Source organism: Acomys minous (genome assembly GCF_964271855.1).
Source record: "Acomys minous genome assembly, chromosome: 12".
Taxonomy (NCBI): Eukaryota; Metazoa; Chordata; class Mammalia; order Rodentia; family Muridae; genus Acomys; species Acomys minous.
This window is the reverse complement of record NC_140493.1, coordinates 768,788-792,851: the sequence shown is the minus strand read 5'-3', so window position 1 is coordinate 792,851 and position 24,064 is coordinate 768,788. Positions and strand designations below refer to the sequence as shown.

The 24,064-nt window shown below is 50.2% G+C and overlaps 1 long non-coding RNA gene across 4 annotated transcripts in view; it reads left to right on the top strand.

The window, feature by feature from the left end:
- Positions 1-24,064, top strand: part of LOC311579878 — a 90,256-nt gene that overhangs the window by 4,602 nt on the left and 61,590 nt on the right. For 2 of the 4 annotated variants that reach the window (XR_014773278.1, XR_014773279.1), the window contains one exon: positions 6,071-6,432. This is a non-coding gene — a long non-coding RNA (uncharacterized lncRNA). Of the gene's footprint in view, positions 1-6,070; positions 6,433-10,538; positions 10,757-11,145; positions 11,718-20,511; positions 21,025-24,064 lie in introns of those variants that run through there. The other 2 variants (XR_014773281.1, XR_014773280.1) reach the window with 2 other exon arrangements.

The window sequence follows — 24,064 nt, the reverse complement described above, 5'->3', positions numbered from 1 at the left end:
AGGCTGCACGGGACCTTTGGAGCCGGGAAAGAGGGAGGCCCTTATGAAGGATGCACTTTTCCCCCACATTTGCTGCGGGATTTACGAGCCTGGTTTGTGCAAGCGGGGGAGATTTCTGAATCAGGAAGGTATGAGGCATGACTCTCATTGCCGTCTCGAGGATAGACAGACAGACGGAACTGGCTAGGTGGGCTCTTCCTGGGAGACTGTTACGGAAACGGCTACAATCAGTCAGAGCCTTGCTCTTCCCAGTATGATCCATGGGCCAGTAGCTCAGGCCTCACCCTGGGCCATGATTCAGGCCACTGAATCAAAACCTGCACTCTTAACGGGCTCCCTGAGTGACCCCCCGACCCCTCTGACTCCCCCCTCCCCAAGCTCCTGGGTCTCGGAGATGCACCAGGCTGGGTGGGCAGTGAGGTCACCACCCGTCCTGGGATATGGACACAACGTAGGAGGCAGGAAGGATCTGAGAGCTCTGGGTTGAGGGCTCAGGCTGGGAAAGTTGAGCTGGGGAGGAGGGGAGGAGAGTGGGTACTGGCTCACCTCCTTGTCTCCAGGCCTCCCACACCAGTCACTATGGTCTGGCACTCTGCCTACTTGGAGAAAATGCCTGCTGTGCCCACGCTGGAGTCTGCCTGGTCCTCAGGGGCCTCCCTGCGGCCAGCGTTGCACAGTTTGGGACTGTGGCCAATCTTGCTTCCCCTATTTCATATGGATGGGCTGAAAGGGACCAGGCAGGTCATGTAAGTCATGCCCCCGCCCCAGGGTTGTACTGTCCCTTAATCAAGTGAGTGACAATTTGATGATAGTAATGATACTAATTGAGGCGGCTATGGGGGTGGAGGGACGGAGGTAGGAGTTTTTAACTGTCTGTAATGGGAACTCGAATATTTTCAACTTTCAAAGGCTTTAAAGGAGAGACCAGATGACTGCTTGGTTAAGAATACAGTGGCAGGGGCCAAATTAATGCTTTAAAAAAAAAAAGGCTCTTGTGATGATTTTAATGGGATAATGACAGTGAAATATACAAGGCACAGAGCTCCAGAGACCTGGAGGCAGAGCTGATGAGGAATATGTTATCAGGTGGGCATTTGAGAGCTTTTCTTAGGCTTTTGAGAATTTTATGTACTTTATTTACACTAAGAGCTATTGACGAGGGAAGGTCAGTATTAAAGGGAAATGTGTTGAAACTGTACACAAGGAGTATTTTTTTCTGGGTTAACAGGGACAATGAAGGAAGGTGGGAGGTGGAAATTCTAGCGTGCCAAGCGTGCTGTGGGTGTACGAGTTTGGTCTGGAAGGGCCTCAGAAGGGACCCCGCTCCGGAAGTGCACGTAGTGAACTGTTAAACCCTTCCACTGGGCCTGGGAGCAGTGAGTAAAACACTCGCTGCATAGGAGAGTCACGAGGACCTGAGTTCAGACTTCAAGAACACGTGTGAAGATTGCAGCGTGGTAGCGTGCACCTGTAACTGCGGCGCTGTGGCAGCTTCTTGGCCAGCTGGTGTAGTCCAGCCAGCGCGCTGTAGGTTCAGTGAGAGAGACTCAAATATAAGCAACTGAGGAAAATACCCAGGAGGGGCGTTGGCCTCTGGTCCTCAGGTGTGTGTTCATACATATCAACACGTGCAGATACATATAACATAAAAGAATAATAATAAAAATAAAACAACTTTCTTCGACCCCAGGCATGTTGGCTCAGGTATTCCCAGCATTTGGAGGCTGGGGCAGAAGGCCCACAGGTTTCAGGGTGGCCATACCGTGACCACACGACACCGTGAAAGGAAAGTAATTGATCCAGCCCATGGAAACCTTCGCTTAACATTTCAGAACAGGACCCATATTTAGGGAATTAAATTGTGTTTTAGACTCAAATAAGTTCGCGAATTTCCATAGTCTTTTGCTCTTCTTGTGTCTACCTAGTCTCATCAGAGTTTTTTTTTGTTTTGTTTTGTTTTGTTTTTTAAGATGCCTAAGAGGAAAAAAAACACCCCAGCTCTTTTCCACACGGCTTCTCTATATCTCTGGTGTCCAGTCCGAGGATGACAGTAGTCACGGTGGTTTGCTGGGTACTCTCTGCCTTGCGCCTCTGTCCTGTAGGTAGCGTTCTCTCTCCTTTGCAGAGGCTGGGACCAAGGCTCTGGGAGTGCAGGTGACCCTGTGCAGAGGGAGGCTGGAAGTGGAAGCCGCCACTTGTACTCCACGTGATGAGCGCAAAGCTCATGCTAATGGCCTCTGAGTTAAAAACTGCACAGGGGAGCCAGACGGATGGCCGCCAGAGCGCGGAAAGACCGTGTGTGCCACGTTCCAAATAGTGGATAGTGAAAAGACTTTGGTTTTTTTGGAATGTGGTCAGATACAGTGTGACACAGTCAAGCCTATGCTCAGACATTCCCTCACTCACCTTCGCTGGGCCCCACCCTGAAGTCAGTGGCCTAGGAAGCAGGAGGGGCTGGGGATGAGGCCACCCACCGGAAGGCTTGCATGTATGAATGCAGCACAGACGTATGTGTTTTGCATTTGACTGGAAATGCACACCCAGGAGTGGGGTGTGCTTATCTCAGTAGGTTTATAAACAAGAGTGTGTGTTTGTGTATGGTGTGTGCACAAATCCTGAATGAGTTAAACCAGCTATAGGGAACTGGCTCCCTTCCACCTCTGGTCTTGGCTGATGTGTTTGTACCAAACCCTGATATTTATTTTTCATCACCTCTCAAGGGAACCTCAATGAGTTTTCTTTCTGGGAAGTTTATGGCTAAGATGCTGGGCTGCTTTGGGGCCCCTATAAATCTGCTCTAATCAGAGGAGGTCTGCAGAGAAAGAGAAACAAGCAGCGGGGAGGCCGTGCTTGCCAGCCCTCCACACAGCCAGGCCTGTCTACACACTGCTCATTGTCCTGGGGCCTTCAGGAAGGCCGGGCTCAACCGCCACACTTCCTTCTCTGAGTCCCATCCAAGTGAGGGGCTGCATATGGTCAGTCCCAGAAAGGGAGAATTTGGAGATACATTGATTAAGAAATCTAGACCTGAGACTGAGAAATTAGTTCTTTAAACATTGGTTTGCTTCATTAGAAATCCAGCCTGGGCTTCTGCAAAATCAGGGTTGTAGGAGGGGCCGGATGTCAGCACACTTCCCTTAGGAACTTTACAGATTAAAGTCTCGGAGTACTTCCAGAAGTAGGGTGCTGTGTGACACAGACATTATCAGAAGGCAGACCTAGCAGAGACGCTCCATCTTCTAGTGATGGTACTTGGGAGATTTTTTTTTTAATGAGTTTTTTTAAAAAAATGACAGACTTTACATTTGACATTCAATAGCACCGTCTTCTGGGCATGAGGAAATACAGGTATTTGTTGACATAGGATGTCAGGAGATCAAGGAAAATTGACTCAAGAGAAGGAAGGGGAGGGATTTATCCTTTGCGCAGGTATGCAAATTGCCCAACTTAATTTGTGTAGCATATGCTTTTCTGTGCTCTGAGCTCTTCTCAGTAATGAGATTAAGAAATCATTTCATTGTTAATATAGAACTCAGTGGGGGGGGGAGGAGTCATGTAGTCGGGGTGGTGGGGGTGGTGGGTGGGCAGGGAGAGCTTTAATGGGCACCCTGCCCTGTCTGAACCGGCCTATTCCAGAAACGAGACCTGATCCGAGGCAGGGAGGGACGAGTGGGACCGGAACCTGGACTTGCGTCTTTGTCCCTGTCTCCTCTCTCCAAAGCCCCACACATTCATTCTTGCAGCTTGAGCCTAATAGGGTTTGCATTTCATAAGCTCAGTGTCACACGACGCCTCATTAGCTGTGTCTCTCCCTGGAAGACCATCTTCCCGGTCTCTCGCTCCAGGAACCTCATCATCACGGCTTCCTCTGTCAGGCCGAGCCAGAGAAGCCCCTGACGCATTTAAAAAAAAAAATTCCAAAGTCCCCATCTTTGGCAGTCTGTTTATTTATTTATTTGTGCAGTTCTGGGGCTCTGTGTGTGCTGGGCGAGCACTCTGTCCTGAGCTGGAGCCTGGGCCCTTGTTTGTCTCTCTGTCGTCTACACAGTGCCTTACACAGGGCTGGAGAACTGTTAAGTCAGTTTGCTGTGTGGCGGGCAGTTAGCTGTGGGGGAAAGGCAGGCAGGCATGCTGTGACTCTGCTAATAAAAACTGGACAGGATTCCATGAGCTTTTATCGTATGGGTAGAGTTATTCCATTGTATTTTACTCAATCATAGTTTTTTCCCCCTTTTATTCAAATGTGCAGCCTTTCCTAGTGGGAGATAGAAAATAAACCATGGAACAAACAATCAAATAATTACAGATTGTGACAAATATCTGACCATAGTAGATAAACTTTGTACCGAAGCTGTCTTACGATAAAGGAGGTGGAGGAGGGACTTTTCTGGTCACTGTAGTATATTTATCCGACTGTGGTTATGAGTTAATTCCATTTGTAACCTGGATGACAGCATGAAATCAATAGTAGGATAAAAATAACAGCCTCTCCACCAGGGGGCGTTTTGCCAACCCAGCCTTGGTTTGGCTCCTTCCTTGGTGCAGCCTCCCTGAACTGTTTTCTGCTCGGAAAGAGTGGAAGTCTGGGCCCTCCCCTTGCCTCAGGATGGACCCTGCCCCCTTTTCTTTAGCCTGGGAGTTAGCAAGCAAAACAGGTGTTAAGAGCTTTGATCTTGCTAGAGACTTGGAGACAGATCAAGGTGGAGGCCTCTAAAATAATGCCCCGGGATGTGAGAAGCAGGGCCCAAATGGAGACAGAGGTAGACAGAAAGGCAAATTGCTTTAAAAGAGAGTCTCTCATGAGGAAATAGAAGGATCCAGCGGGTCCTGGAAAACTACAGGCGAGTCTGGGCCCTGGGGTCCTCTGCAAACTATGGCAACAGCCAAGGAAAAAATAGGCAGTAAACCTCGAACCCCTACCCAGACTAGCCGATGGACAGGACATTCTCCACTGTTGAGTGGAGAAGGAGATCTAACTTTCACACAAACTCTGGTGCCCCATATTTGAACATGTCCCTTGGATGGAGATGCCTGGTGGCACTCAGAGGAAGGATAATAGGTCACCAAGGAGAGACTTGATACCCTATGAGCATATACAGGGGGAGGAGGTCCCCCTCAGACACAGACATAGGGGAGGGGAGTAGGGGGAAAGTGGGAGGAAGGGAGGAATGGGAGGATACAAGGGATGGGCTAACAACTGAGATGTAATATGAATAAATTAATTAAAAAAAAGTTTTTTTCCAATGAAAGAAGAAAAAAAAAAAAAAAGAGAGAGTCTCTCTTTACCCTCCCTACTCAGCTCAGTAGACGCTGCACTACCTCAGGGTGAGGGCCTTCAGGCTCTAGAGTCCTGCATGACTTTAGTGCTCCTGCCCCCCCCCCCCCCCCCCCCGACATCCCCAGATCTCTGCTGCAGTGTGAGACACCTCGGGTTGTGAGAAGCATTCAGCCTAACATTTTCCCAGTAGCCAACATGCAGCCTTTCCTCTCGTGGGGTCTCCACTGGCCACCGTCCTGATTCTGTCCCTTTGGTACAAGTGTTGGCTCCTGTCTCCCAGAGGACAGGTTACCATCCCTCACCCTGTTTGCTGCTGAGGTTCTTGGTTGTTCCTCTTCACACAGAGGGTGTGGACTTCTTAGCTGCTGTGGGGGCCGCTTCGTATCACTGAGTGCCAGTTAATGACTTCAGTTAATGCAAGGTTCTCTAACTGGAGCCGTGGTCCTCACTTCTGCTTATCCATTTCCCTCTGTTGGGATTAGTTCTCTGTAAGGGTCGACCTCAGTTAGGAGGGGGCTGTTTCTTCTGCTCACAGAGAAAGCCTATCTCTTCACACCACAGTCCAGACATAAAGGGCCCCCATAGCCAGTTTTGAGGAGGTGTTTGTTGCAGGAGATAGAACTGTAATTGCTTCAGGCTGATAGGGGCTTACACAGGACGGACAGCGATTACCTGAGGTGGACAGGCACCTGGGTGGTACCTTCCATATTTATTTTTGTTTATATTTATTTTATATTTTATTTATATTTTAATATATTTTTAATTTTTTTTGTCTTTTGTCTTTTGAGACAGGGCTCCTCTGTGTAACAGCTGGACTCTTTAAAGTCAGACAGCTTCCTGTTTAAGTTGAGCCACATGTTGTACCTAAAATCAGAAGCAAGCAGGAGAAGCTGCATTTTTTCCCTTCCTACCTGCACTAGAGCCGGAAGCTGAGACTAGGACCTGAAGCTGCCTTTGAACCTGTGTAAGGAGCTTTATGCTGTGGGTGCAAGTTAAACAGAAAATAACACTGCTGGGGCTGAGGAGGTGGCTCAGTGGATAACAGTGCTTGCTGCGCTAGTGCGCGGACCTGCGTGTGGATGCCAGCACCCTCGTCACCATGTGCACACCTGCTTCCTGACACTGACACTGCTTTGGTAGCTGTGGATGTAGAGGTGAGAGGTCGTTGGGCAGCAGTACCTGACATCTCCCTTCCGTCCACAAGCTTGTTCGCAATCTCTCTCCCTCTCTCTCTCTCTCTCTCTCTCTCTCTCTCTGACTGACAAACTGAAAGAAAGAAAAAGTGAAAATAGCATTGCTTGAAAGAGGAAAGCAACAAACAAAGTAAGAATCTCCACAGAGGGGGGAATGGTCCATATGACGGAGGAAGTCCAGGTCCAAACAGGCGCCAGGCCTAGGCACGTCTGAGATGCGCTACAGCCTTGCTCCTTGGATAGAAGGCGGTCTGGGTCTCTCCCTGTTGTTCCCTCTCCGCTCCCCCTCCCTTAATGGTTGTGGTCACCTCGGCATCAGAATGGTGGCCTGAGAGGGAAAGCAAAGCCGTCCAAGGGGTAATAGAGACCTCAGGTGGTGGGCAAGCGGCAAGGACAGATTCTTGGGAGGCAGCCTTCATTGAGCAACTCATTTAATTGGGGGGAACAAAGGCTATTTAATCTTCTGGGAGTGGGTAGAGGCTTTTGGGGTGTGTGTATATCACTGGTGTGTGTGTGTGTGGTTAAGGTGCTGGGAATGCCTTGTTTGCATGAAGAGAAATTCCAGGTGCTTGGTGAGCGTGACTTTATAAGGAGGTGGGAAGTTTAACTTAGCTGTGACTATGCGCCCTCCTCTGGTGTGGGCAAAGGTGCAGGCTGGGTGGGTGGCTGGGTGGGGGGGCGGAAGGGAGGGGCGTGGTCCTTACTCCTACTGCTCTCAAGATGAGATTCCCAGGGTTGGATACTACTTGACCCCCACTCCTGCTCCGACTGGCTCCTCCGGGACCCACTGTACCCTGGCCCCACATATCGCCTTGTGGGAGCCGTGGATCTTCTGGTTATCTTCTTAGAACGACAGGATGAACCATGTAGCTTGGGACAGGCCAGGGCAACGTCTGACCCCGGAGCTGGCACTAGTGTGGTGTGTATGGTGGACTTTCCCAAGGGCCTGTGTCCAGGAGACGGGAGGAGAAGGAGAGGATGGGCACTAGAGAGCGCGCGAGCGATTACTCTGTCTGGGTTCCTTGGATAGGGGATGGCATGGTTGCGGGCAGGGAGAATTTAGGAAAACTCACTGTGTGTGTGTGTGTGTGTGTGTGTGTGTGTGTGTGTGTGTTTTAAATACTTTATTCTTTCCCAACCATTTCCAAATTTCAGGCGTACTAGTTACTTCCACGATTAAAAAAAAAAAACTCTATTTATTTTCATTTCACGTGCACAGGTGTTTTACTTGCACGTATGTTAAGTGCACCATGCCCATGCAGTGCCTGAGGAGGCCAGAAGAGGGCGTCAGATCCCCTAGAACTGGATTTTACAGATGGTTGTGAACTGCCATGTTGGTGCTGGGAACTGAATTCCGGCCCTCTGAAGAGACCACTGTACGTGGTCTCAGTTGCAGGCCCATCTGTCCAGCACCTTCCATAACTCTCTATTTTCACATGTAAGTTAACCTTGTTAGGCTGCCCTAGAGTACACCCCTGTGGGTGTGTCTCAGTTAGGGGCACCTTGGTGGTCCACAGGGGCTTCCTGCTGGTCTCCTCTGCTGTCTCTCTCTGTCCCTTTCTCTCCTCGTCAGAGGAATCAGAGAAGGCTTATCCACTCCAATTTTGGCTGCTTTGGTTTTGTAATTCTTACCCCACAAGTGTCCGCACCCCAACCTGCTTGTCTGCTAAGCCCCCTCCACTTCTGCCCGTCACCTACCAGGCTCTTTCCACCATCTTGCCCGTCTGGGTTATGCTTCTTTCCTTAGCCTTCCTCAGTGATTTTGAAGAAGTACGAGAATGTTTTAGAGACAACATAAGCGAGGGGGTGGGAATTCGCCACAGCAAGAGCCCGGGGGGTTATGTTGTAGGAAAGACCTCGTGAGTGGCCTGAGAGATGCTGAGCTGAGGGTGCCTGATGCTTAAATAAGATGTGGTTAGAGTAAGGGGTCAGGGCCGAAGGAATCCCCTCCGTTTATAGAGCAGCGCTCTGGCTTTTTAAGCCTGCTTCCTCTTCTGGCTCCTTTTCTTCTTTTGCAGGCTTATGATATAGTTGATAATCCTTGAGGTACATGGGTCAAAGTGACGCCTGGATGCTGGCTCTCTCAGCCCCAGTGACAGTTGCCTTCTTGGGTTCACGTTATTTCTTGGATATCGACTTAGCCTTTTGCCTTCACTTAGTTGATAATTGGAAGCTGAACTGCTACAGAAACATGGAGTTCTCTGGGGAGTGGGTTCCTGGTTTCCATCTATCTGGGGGGGGGGGAGAGAGGGGGGGGGGAGAGGGGAGGGGGGGGAGAGACAGTGAATGTGTGTAATGTGTGTACAGGTCAGTTGGCCTCGGTGTCATCCCAGTCACTGTCTAATGCGAGACAGAGTTTCTCATTGACCCTGGAACCCACCAGCTCTGTGCGACTGTCTGGCCAGCAAGCCTTAAGGGAGCCCCTTCTGTCTTAACCTCTCTGGTGCTGGCGCTGCAGGTGCACACCTGCGCTGGGGATCCGAATTCTTTTTTTTTTTTAATTTTAATTTTATTAATTTATTCAGATTACAACTCAATTGTTATCCCATCACTTGTATCCTCCTGTTCCTCCCTCCCTCCCACTTTCACCCTATTCCCCTCCCCTAAGTCTATGACAGAGGGGGACCTCCTCCCCCACTATATGGTCATAGGCCATCAAGTCTCATCTTGGTAGCCTGATTATTCTTTATTTGGGTGCCACCAGGCCTCCCTACCAAGGGGAGGTGGTCAAAATATGGATCCGAATTCTTATGCTTATACGGAAAGCACTACACCAGGGCCTGGAGAGATGGCTCAGTGGTTAAGAGCACTGGCTGCTCTTCGAGAAGACCCAGGTTCGATTCTCAGCACCCACATGGCAGCTCACAACTGCCTGTAACTCCAGGGTTCAACATGCTCACAATAGACATATAGAAAAAACACCAATTACAAAAAGAGAGAAAGAAAGGAAGAAAGAAAAGCACTACACCAGCAAAGCCATTTCCCAAGTCCCTGTTTGCCCAATTCGGATACATGGAGGATAGCCACTCCAGGGAGGCTGCTTCGCCTTACGTAATCCCACAGGAGGTCTTGAGAGATAGAGTTGTTCTCTTACGGAGGGACTGAAAGTTAGAGGGTAAAGTTCTAACCCTGCCTCTCAGCATGACCATGAACTGCCAGCTTTGGGATCTGTCTGGGCAAATATAATCTCTCTCTCCCTCTCTCTCTCCTCCCCCTCCCATCTCTCCTCCTCCTCCTCCTCCTCCTCCTCCTCCTCCTCCTCCTCCTCCTCCTCTTCTTCTTCTTCTTCTTCTTCCTCTCTCTCCCTCTCCCCCCACCTCTCTGTCTCTCTGAGACAAGGTCTCTGTATGGAGTCCTGGAGCTTGTTATACAGACCAGGCTGGCCTCAATCTCACAGAGTTCCATCTGCTCCTGCTTCCTGCATGCTAGGGTTACAGGTGTGCACTAACACACTCTGCCAATGCATGTATGCATGTATGCATGTAATCTGTATCTATAGCTGTACCTATCTGTCATCTATCTCACAGCATGGTAAGGCAGCTAGGGCAGAGAGCACGTCTCTTTTTCTCGGCAGTGGTAGGGGATGGCTGGAACATTTCAAGCAAAACAAAGCATTTTTTTTTTCTAGGCTGAGAGTCCTGTGTGGTTTATCTTGGGATCCATGATAGCAGGGGTTTAGTGAAGGGCGTGTCCTTGGTCAGTTTAGGACCTGCAGTCTGTGATACCTCAGGGTAACCCATGGCCCTTTCTAATATCCTCTAATCCAGCCCCGCAGGGGTGATGGCGGAAGGGTTCATCCTGTGCTTCCTGGATTGTTGGTGGCAACATTTGAATTCTAGATTGGCTCAGCTCAGCAGCTTCCTAACGAGAGTGGTTTTTTTTTTTTTCTGGCTTGATTCTTTCTCTACCACCCTGAAAGGATGGAATCTTCTAATATTTATTTGAATGAAACTGAAAGGATAAGACGCATTTGCTGTGAAATGTCCTGTAGTACTTTCTGGGGTCTGGGGTCTGCAGCAACCGAGAAGGCAGTCGTATGTGATCCTAATTAATTACCCGATTTTTAGAGAACGCAAAATACCATCTCAGCCTGGAGTGGATCTTGGAGCAGGATGTGGCCTGTGATCTTGGACTTCACAACCTTTCAGACCCAGCAGTGAAGCTTCCCCTAAAGGGGTTTGAACTGTCTCAGGGTGATGAGAGGAGATCCCTTCTGGTCTCTCTCGCTTCTGAGTGCGTTATTACCAAAGAAGCAAACAAACAAACAAACACCTGCAAAATGCAGGTAGGGTATTTTTGTTCATGCTAATTAAATTAATTTGGGGCTTTTGAGAAAAAAAAAAGCTGGCGCATTGTGCTCACAGGTGTCCGTGGCAGCTAGCTTGGTCTAGGAATCTGAGGACCCCCCACCCCCAAGCTCTAGGGTTTGTGCAGCCCTCTACCTGAAGAGCTGGGAAGAGGCTTTGCAGCCTGGTGAAGGTGACAGAATCAAGCTGCTTTATAGACCTGAGAGAACTTAAGTGAGGGGAGGATGTGGAGGGGGGGAAGAGGTTGGAATAAAAACCCGCAGCTTGGGATGCTCCTTGGCACTGGCTCCTTGGCAACGGTTACTTAGCAACCTGCGTTCACCTCTCTTGACTGCCTTCTCCCTCCTCCTTTCCCTCCCACCCCCAGCCGCCCTCCCACAGCCGCCCCCGCTGCAAGCAGCTAGAGAGGCTGGAGTGAATGACAATTTGGAGAAACAGCCGCAGCCTGAAGATCTAAGAGGCTCTAAAGAAGATGGATAAGAAAATCGATGCATAATAAAAGCTGCAGGCAAAGCCACCTTGACACAGGGCTGGCAGCTCTCTCTTCCTGCCCTTCCGAGGGTAGTCTACCCAGGTTCAGACCTCTCTGCCTTAACCACCACCATCTTATTTTTTTTTCCCCACCCCACCTTTTACAGTGTGTGTGTGTGTGTGTGTGTGTGTGTGTGTGTGTGTTTGCCTCTGGAATGGAAAAGGATGGAACCTCTGGACAGGGAGAAGAGAAAAATAAAAAAACATATATGAGATGCGTGCAGGGCTGCCGGCATGAAGGAAAGCTGAGGGATAAGGCAGGGACCATGAAAAGGGGGTTAAGTTGCATCCTAAAGCAGTATCTTTAATAAAAAACAAACAAACCCCTAACAATGGATGTATAAAGGTGTGATACAAAATGTGAGTTACCTTCTCTGCAGTGTTGAAAACAAAAACACATACACAAAATGAAAGCATTAACAACTCCCCCCACCCCCCCAACAGGGGAGGGCTGGAGCAGGGTTTGCTAAACGAGACCCTGTCTGTGTAATTACCCTCTACTGGCACATAGTAGGGATACAGTGAGTATTACTTTCTTAGAAGCTGCAATGGAGCAAAGGGTTTTTCGGAGGTCCTTGCTGGCCTGAGAATCTGTGGACCAGTTCTATGACTGTTAATGCTTTTTTCTTTCTTGGTATCTTCCCGTTCATACAGGCAGGAAGCCATTTCCGTTATCAAAATGTACCCTGTTTTGCTGCAGCTAAGATACTTAACATGGCTAAGCATCGTTCCTTCGTGTTCTTGGTGTACCATTTTCGGGGGGCGGCCAGCACCCTGCCTGTCTGTGATGCAGGATTTAAGTTCTGTACACAGGCAGTGGCACAGAAGCTCCAGAGAGGGCAGGCACACAAGTGTCCTTTGACAGTCGGTTTTCTTAAGTGGGCGGTTGCTTCAGGGTTTGAAGTTCTGCCCTTTATTGGGGAGAGGAGGGATCCTGGAGTTTGAGATGCAGTGCTGAACTCATGCCGGTGCTGGCCTGTTGGGAACAGTGCTGTTCTAGAGAGCTGTGTGAGCCTGGGGTTGCTGCACTGAGTGGTGAGGGCTTGGGGTTGGAACTCTGGTTTAGGTGCTAAAGCCCCTCCCCACTTGTTTTTTTTTTTTTATGGTTTTTTTTGAGACAGGGTCTCTCTGTGTAGCCTTGGCTGTCCTGGACTCGCTTTGTAGACCAGGCTGGCCTTGAACTCACAACGATCCGCCTGCCTCTGCCTCCTGAGTGCTGGGATTAAAGGTGTGCGCCACCACGCCCAGCTCCCCCCCCCCCTTTTTTTAAACCTTCTTTTCTCTCCAGCAGAGCACATGCTGTTTGGCAAGGCATCTCTTCCCTGTCGTTCATAGCATGTCAGAATACTTTGCTTAAAACGCGCCATTCTGAAGTAGAGGAGAGCCTGTCCTGGGTCTCATCCTAACTGGGCTCCAGTCTGGTCCCCTTTCCGGCAGCCCCTCCTGCTCCCGTCTGTCAGCGCCCACCCTTCCTCTCATTTTGTACTTACCTTGGTCTCCGTTATTTTTTTATTTTTTTATTTTTTGGTTTTTCAAGACAGGGTCTCTCTGTAGCCTTGGCTGTCCTGGACTCACTTTGTCGACCAGGCTGGCCTCGAACTCACAGTGATCCGCCTGCCTCTGTTGGTCTCCGTTATTAATGCTTCGATGGGACATTATTACTTAATATCTCAGCGTATGCTGTGGCTCTCCCATTTGTTCCTTTGTTCCTATTTATTATATCATTGCGGTGGCATTACGGGACTTTACAGGAGACCATCTGTGTATGAAACGCAGCCCAGTGTGAGTAGGCAGACAAGGGAAGGGAAGTTAATGATTTTGCCCTTATGTCCAGGTACCCCCGTCTGTCGGAGCCGCATCCCACGGTCCCGTTTTGTGGTCTCCTCCCATCACTGCCCACCACTTCCCTGCCTGGCCTACGCACTTCATTTTTCATAATTCTGTAAGTCAGGCTATTTTTATGGTTCATTCCATTTTTCATAATTTTGTAGCTCAGGCTATCTTTATGCCTAATTCCAAACATAAAACACTAGAAATATTATTGAGGGGTAGAGTCCTTGGTTTAAGAAGGAAGCAGCCTGCACAAGTCAGACCTTAAGAGCTGCATGCAAATGAGAGAGTGAGCTGGAGAGGCCGATAGTATAGAAGAGGGCTTGGAACGGCCCTCAATTAGGGAAGCCTTCCCGGAGGAGGAAACTACTGGGCTGGGATTAAAAATAAATAAATAAAAGGAAATGGAGGAGCCTGTGCCTGCAGGTACAGCAGAGGCAGATTTGCTCTGCCTCCAGCAGCAGTAAGCGTTGTAAGTCACGGCGTGAAGCCCTTGGGCTGAGCAGTCACGATCCGCTGGGAAGGGAGGGACGTGGGTGGGAAATGTGGAGGTGGCAGATGGAGGCTCCCAGGAGTTCTGTCCTTAAATCTGACCAGAGACCTGGTCAAGAACCAGCCGAGGGTGTGGGGAGAAGAGGGAGGTGGGGAGGGGGTGAGGTTACAGGGAGCAGATAGTTCCCCAGAGCTGGCCGCACAGACTTTGCTCCTTTGAACAAAACCCTGTTTTCGGCCGGGCTGACGCCTCTCTCCCTGGTCCCCTTGTTCACCGGTGGAGCTGCTGCACCTCAGGCAACTCCACTGCAAGGACGCTTGGCTTCTTTCCTTCTGTGTCTCTTTGCCTGCTTTCCACACACACCCTTCCCGGCATCTACAGGCAAAGGCAGCTGCAGAGGAGCCTTTCAGGTTCCTGTCCTAGGTTGGATGACCCTGACTTGTTGTAAATGAATGTCGCCGCTGAAGGGATGGGTGTTTTCCCCGGATGCTCACAGTCTATTTTGTCCCCAAGCTTTCCTACAGTGTCTGTCAGTTAGGGGAGAGGTGGAGACTGGGGTGGGGCAGAAAGAAGGGCCCTGCAGGGAGCTGAGTCCTGAGACCACAGATCAGAAAAGGTGCGAAAGCCCTTAGACTTAGGACCTGAGTTCTCGGCTAATTTCCTATTGTGGGAACCCTGGGAGGAGTGGAATGGCAAGTTTCCTGAAGAAAGGGGCCTAGTATATATAGAATGCTCTATGGGATATGAGGTGTGTGTGTGTGTGATGTGGATGTGTGTATATGGGATATGTGTGTGTGGCGTGTGTATGTGTGGTGTGTGTATATGTGTGTGTGTGGTGTGTGTGTGATGTGTGTCTGTGGTGTGTGTGTGGTGTGTGTCTGTGGTGTGTGTCTGTTGTGTTTGTGTCTGTGGTGTGTATGTGTGGTGTGTGTGGTGTGTGTGTGTGGTGTGTGTCTATGGTGCTTGTGTCTGTGGTGTGTATGTGTGGTGTGTATGTGTGGTGTGTGTGTGTGGTGTGTGTCTATGGTGTGTATGTGTGGTGTGTGTGTGTGGTGTGTGTGTGTGGCATTTGTGTCTATGGTGTGTATGTGTGGTGTGTCTGTGGTGTGTCTGTGTGGTGTGTGGTGTGTGGTGTGTGGTGTGTGTGTGTGGTGTGTGTCTATGGTGCTTGTGTCTGTGGTGTGTATGTGGTGTGTGTGTGTGTGGCATTTGTGTCTGTGGTGTGTATGTGTGGTGTGTGGTGTGTGTGTGTGGTGTGTGTCTATGGTGCTTGTGTCTGTGGTGTGTGTGTGTGGTGTGTGTGTGCCTTAACACATGATGATGTGTGCACTGTGATTGGAATCAGCAGACTGAGAAGAGAAAGCAGCAGCTGAGCAGAAGTGCGTTTCTGTCATCGTGCCCCCAGAGACTTGCACAGCTGCAGCTGGGAAGCCCCAAGGCAAGGCATCCATCCTGTCTGCCTTCTTACCAGAGCCAGACAGACACAAAGGGAAGTAGTGCTTACTGAGCCTGTGTGTGTGGTGTGTGTGTGTGTTGTATGTGTGTGTTGTATGTGTGGTGTGTGTGTGTGTGTGTGTATGTGTGTTGTATGTGTGGTGTGTGTGTGGTGTGTGTTTGTATGTGTGGTGTGTGTTGTATGTGTGGTATGTGTGTGTGGTGTGTGTGTATGTGGTGTGTGTGTGTCTGTGGTGTGTGTGGTGCGTGTGTGTGTGTGTGTGTGTATGTGTGTGGTGTGTGTGTGTGTATGTGTGTTGTGTGTGTGTTGTGTGTGTGTTGTATGTGTGTGTTGTATGTGTGGTGTGTGTGTGTGGTGTGTGTGTGTATGTGTGTGTTGTATGTGTGGTGTGTGTGTGTATGTGTGTTGTATGCGTGGTGTGTGTGTGTTGTATGTGTTGTGTCTGTGGTGTGTGTGTGTTGTATGTGTGTGTGTGGTGCGTGTGTGCGTGTGTGTGTGTGTGTGTGTGTGTGTTGTATGTGTAGGGTGTGTGTGTGTCTGTGGTGTGTCTGTGGTGTGTCTGTGGTGTGTGTGTGTGTGTGTGTGTGTGTGTGTGTGCGCGTGCGCATGCGCAGTGTTCACAGGGAGGTCAGGGGTCAACTTTTAGGAATCCATTCTCTCCCGCTCTAGGGTCCTGGGGATTGAACCCTCACCATCAGGTTTGGTGGCACCGCTACCCACTAAACTATCTCCCTGGTCCCTGGTCTACTCTTCCCATTCATTTACTCACCGAATTAAATCCTCTTAAAGACCTGTACACTAGGCTTAAAACCGAACATCTCTGTTAACAGTGGGGCTAGAGACAAACTCACTTCTGACTTCAGAATCCTGGCATTTTCCAGGACACTGTGCTGTCCTCTCATTCCAGAAACTACTCTTATCCATGGGCAAGACTGTAGTCATAGTGCGTACATGGTCATGCATTTAGGGGACACACACACACACACACACACACACACACACACACAATTGAGAAGAACTGGCTGACCTTGAACTTCTAGAGACCTGCCTTTGCCTCCCACATACTAGGATTAGAGGCATCTGTAACCATGTCCAGGCCAGGGATGATGGTTTACATGTTAGGCTTAGTTATTTCAAAGGACTGGAAGAGTTTTCATCTAGAAAAAGTTGGTCATACTTTGGAGACGGCAGCCTAGCGAGGATGCCATCCTGTCTGGAGTGATAGACCCGGCACACATTCACTGGGGCAGCGAAAGTGTGTGAGATGATGGAGCGTGTGTGTGTGTGTGTGTGTGTGTGTGTGTGTGTGTGTGTGTGTGTGTGTGTGGTGTGTGTGTGTGTATGTGTGTTGTATGTGTGGTGTGTGTGTCTGTGGTGTGTGTGTGTATGTGTGGTGTGTGTGTGTTGTATGTGTGGTGTGTGTGTGTTGTGTGTATATGTGATGTGTGTGTGTCTGTGGTGTGTGTGTGGTGCGTGTGTGTGTGTGTGTGTGTGTGTGTGTGTGGTGTGTGTGTGGTGCGTGTGTGTGTGTGTGTGTGTGTGTGGTATGTGTGTGTGTGTGTGTGTGGTATGTGTGTGTGTGTTGTGTGTGTGTTGTGTATATATGTGATGTGTGTGTGTCTGTGGTGTGTGTGTGGTGTGTGTGTGTGTGTGTGTGTGTGTGTGGTATGTGTGTGTGTGTGTGTGGTGTGTGTATATGTGGTGTGTGTGTGTCTGTGGTGTGTGTGTGGTGCGTGTGTGTGTGTGTGTGTGTGTGTGTGTGGTGTGTGTGTGTGTGTGTGGTGTGTGTATATGTGGTGTGTGTGTGTCTGTGGTGTGTGTGTGGTGCGTGTGTGTGTGTGTGTGTGGTGTGTGTGTGTGTGTGGTGTGTGTGTGTGGTGTGTGTGTGTGTGTGTGGTGTGTGTGTGTGTGTGTGTGTGGTATGTGTGTGTGTGTGTGTGGTGTGTGTAGACGGAGACGGAGAAGAGCTAAAGGTTGAGGTAACCTTGGGACGCAAGAGGCTGCCTTTCACAGCCTCTGGTGGTGTCATCAGCCCTTCTTCTCCTGTCTTGGTCTTGATGTGGGAGATTAGAGAACGCCCAGAAACACAAATGACCTGTGTTCAGTCCTCTCTAATCTTCCTCTTCTTGACTGAAGCCCGGATTTTGGCCAGAAAAATAACTGGCTGTGTTTTCATGGAAAATTTCAGGTCCTCTGGCTGAAACAGACGGAGGCCATCTTAGATGTTTGTGTTTATAATTTTTCAGATCTTTTGGAAAGAAGCAAATGTTTGGGCAGTTTTGGTCGGGGGAGTTTGAAGGGCGCATGCCTCAGTGCGAATCTGTTTTGCGCCTCAGTCTGGGAAGCGGGTGCGTGGGTGGAGTGGACAGCGATTTGTCCCAGACGCTTCGCTTGACTTTTTCATGGCTCCCCACCCTTCTTACTTTTCATCCAGACATCTCAAAGCCCTAAGCAAGCCTTGATCCTCCCCGGCTCCCTGAGTCATCCTCTGCTTCCGTTTTCCCAGATGTGGGGGCAGGAGAGTTCGGGGGTGGGTGTTTGGTAGGTGGATGGGTGGGGGGGTTGAAGGGACCTTCCTGATCACGGGCGGGGTGAGGAGGAGCAGGCATCAAGGTGGTTCTAGCTCGGTTTCAGCTTGTCCTTTTGAGGTTGTTTTATGACTGAGGAGACTCTGCTAAAGAGTCCGAGCTAGAGAAATTGAAGAACAAACAAAGCTGTAAAAGACGCCGATAAAATTCCTCCCGGCACAGAACAGTCTTTGGAGCCTTTCTCAAGAATCTCAGCATGATCCGGAAAGGCTAATTAAGTCTCACGGCCCCCAGTGAGGACCAGGATGGGACCAACGTTAGGAGCAGAGAGCACTTAGAGAATTGTCCCTTTTCTCTCTGTTCGCTCAAGGGACCCAGGGGGTCAAACATCCAGTTCAGAATTTGCATTAAGGATGAAGAGGGAAAGGGGACTTAGCAGAAAATTACTGACGTTTTCTAAGACTCCCTCCTGGTAGGTGGGCGTGGGGGGAAGGCTAGGTGAGGGGGTACTTGGAGACCATTAGGAATGGAAAGAGCCCAGCGCTCAAGGACAAGTAGGGGGGTTCACAGGTGCCCTGAAGACTGGGTCTAGAGAAAACGGCAGGTGCCTGCACTCCTCGGTGGTCTTGGGGTGTTTGAACGGTGGGGGTGGGGGGGTCGCTCTATAAACTAAAGGATCTGTTTGAGTACCAGAAGGCTAGGAGTGCTGGCTGGGAAGGTGGGTGAAACGGAGAGAGGGTCGGACGGACTGCGAGGTGGGACGGTGAGGGTGAGGGTCAGGTGCACCCGTGTAAGAGGGAAAGCGATACTGCAGCGATCTGCGAGGAAACCTGGGGTGGGTGTGGGAGGGGGCAGCTAAGCACGCCCAGGCCTACCTATCCTTCTGTCTTTTGTTCCGAATAAATTGCTGGACTGGTCAGAAAGAGAAATCTTATGAGCTCAAAATGACTTAGAGGTGGGAGGGAAAGAGTTGGTGGGGTTTTTGCAGGGGAGCCATAGAAACCGCCGGTTTCCATGGTGATAGCCGAAATCTTCATTTTTAGTCTTCTGACTTCTACAGCAAGGGAGGGGAGCTATAAATGGGGTGGGGGGGGCGAGAAATGCTATCTTTTTTCATCTCTTCAACTGAATCAATATTGGGATGGAGTGGGGAGGTTGGCGAGGGTAGGGGTCTTTAACAGGCCGCAGTCTCTAGGCTCCCAGGTTAACTGAGTTATCTGCTGTGACTTCTTTGGGCGAGTATAGCAGCAGCAGCAGCAGCCACCGCCGCCTCCGCCGCCATTGGCATCATCAGGGTCATCCTTCATCAGGGTCACTTGGCTCCAGGAGGACCTCCACCTCTACCATCCTCATTCAAGTGGAAGCAGATGGGCCTTTGAAGACCAGAGACTTAAGTTTGGGTCCCCATGGTTCAGCGACTTTCCTTAAGATACAAGGATGACCCCACATGGGATGTGCCCAACTCCCCCCCACCTCCCTTGAAACAGGGTTTCCTGTAGCCCAGGCTGGCTCAGTCTCTCGCTCCCTGTGGCTGAGAACTTCTGACCCTCCTGCTACCCTATCCCCCACAAGTTGGGTTTACAGGTGCATGCTAGTTAGTACTTGGGATGAAACTCAGGGATGCCTGCTAGTAAGTACCCCCCAGCTCCTCCTTGGCTTCCTGAGGGGTGCTGTGGGCTTGCTGTTGGGCATAGGGTGCCACGTTGCTGCCCAGAGCTCATACATCTGACAAACAAAAATGGGATCATATGAAAATCCCTCTGCCCAGCTCTGCCCACTTCCCCTGGGACGGCCGCAGCATGTGGGTGACTCTACACACAAACACGGCACGTGAAGGATCTAACCTGCTTTCTGTCCCAGAGTACCCTGACTTTTGCCCCAGTCATATTCCTTTTGTAATTGGCTCCAAGTTGAGGTGGGTACCCAGATGCCCAGCACAATGAGATCGTGTCTTAGGCACAGTGGCTCCTGTGTGCTCCCCAAATTCCTTCCACCGGCCTGGCTTGTCCAGTGACTTCAGAGAACTGCAGCTGCCAGACCTCGCCCCTCCAGCCACGGGGATTGGCTGTAGGATGTTTTTTGAACAAATATCTGTCTCCTTTTTGTCTGTGTTGTGCTAAGTTATTCGCAGCCTCGCAGCCTCGCAGCCTCGGCAGGCACCCGATGCAGGTTCCTGGAGGAGGAGGAGTTACCTTTTCTGACCGTCCGCACTGAGGGTTGAGACTAAACAGGTGCCTCTTGCACAGAAAATTTCCAGTAGCCCTCATTTCTTCTCTGTGACCGTGCCTCTGTTCTAGATCCATTAGGGAGCCCCTAGTTCTTTCAGTGCCCCCCAACAATGTCATCCTTTCTCCTTCTGTTGACCGCAGCCTCCGTGTCCTTTCGAGGGTCCCCCTCATTTCTTCTCAGCCTTTGCTTGTATTTGCTGAGCACATACTTAATGCCAGCCTTTCTGGCTAGCTCTCAGCTCAAGACCCAGCCCTTTGAAGACGCTGAGTGCCTGGTAGTGGAAACATGGGGGTAGCGCAGCAATTCATGTGCAGTGTGCCTGGTGAACCCCCCGACCTTTGCCCAAAGCCTCTCAGCTGAAATAAGCTAGCCTGACTCCGTGTCTTTGGTGAGTTCTAGTGTTCTACAGTCCCTGTCTGCAGCTGGGCTCTTCTCAAAACCTAGCCGTACCAAAGGCATGCTTTGGGCTTGCTTGCTTCCTCCCTCCCTCCTTCCCTCCCTCCCTCTCTCTTTTTCCTTCCTTCCTTCCTTCCTTCCAAGACCTGCTTTAATGGCCGCTTTCCTCATTTCCTGGGTGGCTTGGGAGAAGTGGTTGAGATCACTGTGTGATAGTCACATAAAAATGTTGTGAATGTCAGAAAAGATTCCCTTCTTTTTTCCCTTTAGCGATGATGCACAGGAACAAGACGGTGCCTCAGTGTGTGAAGGTGTTTGCAGCCCAGCCTGATGGCCTGCGCGCAGTCCCTTGACCACATGTTGGAAGGAGAGAGCTGATTCCTACACGTTGTCCTCGGATCTCCACACATGTTCCACGACACTCGTGTGCCCATCTGCGTACAAACATAGACACACACACACACACACACACACACACACACACACACACACACGTGTGCACGCGCGCACACACACACATACACACACACACAGAATAGATGGACAATACATTAAAGAGAAATGAAGAGGAGATTAATTTTCTTCTACAAACAGGAAAGTTTAAAAGATAATTTTAGATAATCCTGAGTCGCCTCAACCTCATCTTGCCACACCCACTATACACATAAAGCGAGTTGTTGACCGCAGCAGCCATTACACATTCTTCTTGGCGCAAACAAGTAAGTGGCTTTCCCTGTGGTAAGAGATTGAGGACAGAGAAAGAATGGTTTACCCACCTAGGTATGAAAACACAGTCCATAGGAGAAAGCTCCACCACTTCAGCGCATCGCCCTTGGAGTCAGAGGCATTGCCTCGCTGATCTGGGAGGGGTCCGGGATTACATGGGAGAGCGGTAGTGGCTCTTGATCCCCGCTGATGGATTTCCAATTGAAATTAAGTCTAACAAGGCTCCCTGAGTCAGAAAATGCCATCAAGCCCTGCTCCTAGTAACAACTTGAGAGCAGCTGGCTGGATTCACTCCATTGGCTACAGAGGGTGGAGGCCCAGGGTAGGGGCAGCTGCTGCCCAAGGTCGGGAACATTCCGGGATGTGGGGATGAGAGGCTAGCCTCCTCCTTTGCTGAGCTAGCCCTGCCTCCTGCCTGCCTCAAGTCTGTTCTTCGTCAAACTCTTCCTGAGTGCCTTGTAACTCTGGCAGGGATTTTCCCCAGGCATCTAGTTGAGGCTCACCCTTGAAAACAACCCTGTTTCTTCGGAATCAGGGTTTGGTAAGAAAGGAAACGTTTTTATGTCACATGGCTATCCATGTCTTTTGAGGCAGGGCTGAGACTGCAGGTGTGTACCATCACAGACAGCTTGGGGTAGTGTTAGGGCTGAACCCAGGACTTTGTGCATGCTGGGCAAGTATCCTATTAACCGACCCACAGCCTCAGCCCTGGGTTTTGCATCGTTTTCACTTCCTTCTCTTGCTCAATCATGTATCTTCTCATCTCCCCTGGCCTCACGGCCCCCCCCCCCCGTGTTTAATATGTGTAATATGTGTATGCGCCACCCCTAAACTTAAAATAGAACAGAGGCCTACCTCCTTTGGTTTGTTTTATTTGTGTGTGTGTGTGTTTTCAAGATAGGGCTTCTTTGTGTAGCCTTGGCTGTCCTGGACTCCCTTTGTAGACCAGGCTGGCCTCCACAACTCACAGTGATCCACCTGCCTCCACCTCCCTAGTGCTGGGATTAAATGCGTGCGCCACCACACCTGCCTCCTCTTTGGTTTCTTGAGGGCTGTTATTTTATTCTTGGGCATGTTCCCAGCTTGGATGGCCAGTAAGTTCTTTTCACGGTTAAAAACTATTTCAGCTCAGCCCTGTGTCTCCCTCATGTCCTTATGGAAGCCATGTTCCTGAGGACTTGGAGCCTGACGTTTTAAGAGCGTGGCTTTCTCTGTCGCTGGCCGGTTCTTTCATGTCCAGGCTGCTGAGTGAGGAGACTCATGCTTGCCTGACACCTGCAGAGCTGGCCTCATGACTCAGTATGAACTGGTGGAGCTCAAAGGCGCAACAGAAACCCATTTGTAATGTCGTTTCTTCCCCCCCCCCCCCCATCCTTAAGAGGATGAGCAACATCAGTGGGGATTAGGAGGCGGCTCTTACCTTGGAGAGGCTCATCTTTAAAAAAATACAAAACAAAAAACATGTCCTCCGCATTAAAATGGGCTTGGATTTTAGTCCTTTTATATGCCGGTGCCATCTTCCTACAGCTTCTTCCTTCACCATAATATTTTTGTGTGATAAGACAGACACAGTGTGAAACATACCGTGTTAACCGGTGTTTGGGTGTGCATTTCAGCGACACCGGGTGCACTCACAGTGCTCTCCACGATGCTCTCATCTTCCTAAGCTGAGAGTCTGTACTTACTAACCGCCAGCTCCCAGCTCCCCCTTGCTGCCGTCCTTGGTCTCCTTCCTTTACTATCCCACTCAGCTCCTTAGCATCGTCCTGACCACTCCCAGAATCCTCTCCGCTGGCCTCTGTAGGCTCATTCTGACCGGCTTCTGTCACTTCTTGGCTTGGAGTGCCCCTCCAGGAGGCATTTCTGAGTCCTACCCCTCAAGTAGGTTATCTCTTCTTATCTGGTCCTCAGCTGTGGCCCTCCCCACATTCCCCTGGGTCCAGTTGGTTCTCACTTTAACATCCCTGCTTTAAGATACCGCCCCGCCTCTCGGGTGTCCTCAAATGCCCCAACCTAACGTGACCTCGCTGCCTCTTAGCATACCCGTTGGCGTTCAGCTGGGTTGCTGTCAGGCAGCTCTTGTTTTGTCTTATTCCCTTCTCAGGTGAGCAGCATCCTTCGTTCACTGTTCTCTCTCCCTAGATCCTTACTGCTTAGACTGTGGTCCACGCTCTGGCAACATTTAGCACCGCTTGTCAGAGGAGTGCAGAGGCTGAGGCTCCACCCCTGACTTACTGAGCAGTAAACTTCATTTTAACAAGACCCCCAGATTATAGCATGCACGTCAAAGCCCAAGAAGCAGTGACACGAGAGGGTAATAAGTAATTTGTTTCGCAGGTGCTTATAAGTAAAAAAAATGAACACCTCTAGATTCGAACGGCACGGCCGTTGTTTGAGGAGGAGAAGAGGAGCATCGCGTGTGCTTTGGACTCATGGCGTTCTGAGAGAGAACTGCCTAGAAAGCTGAAACTTGACTCTGGGAAGCTGGGAAGGCCCAGGGATCTGCATTCTCAATAGCAAGGCACCAGGCTGTGTGAGGAGAAGGCTCCCCCAACTGCCTGTGCTCCTACTGAAGCGAACCGGAGGTGCAGCTCCCTAAAATTCACGTGAAGGTTCCCAGAGTTAAGGCACTTGTCTCAAAGCCGACCCATCCATCCAGCAGGGCTTCCAGCTCCCAGAATAACTGGCTGGGTTTTTGTCTCCATGGCTGTTGCTGATTCATCCTTTGTAGGAGGGCTGACTGTAGCTGGGAAAGGCTGAGGAGACAGCGTAGTTTTCTCCTCCTCCTCCTCCTCTTTCTTCTTCTTCACTCCACTGGAAGGGAGTGAGGAGAGGCACAGAGAGTGGAGACAGGGTGTGGGAGTCAAACCTGTTCCTCGCATAGCAATCATCTTGTCTCACTCCAAGAAGTTGAGTCCTCAGCTGGGAAAACCTGGAGCCAGTCTGAGTCTGCCTGGCTCACAGCCAGCCTTCCCTTTTTTTTTTTTTTCCTTTCTTTCTCTTTCTGAGGATCCACAGGAGTGAGGACATTTTCCCTTTATTCTCAGGTATCAGAGAGCTGTGTCCCCTTGAGGCAGAGGTCAGTGGTTGGAGTTTG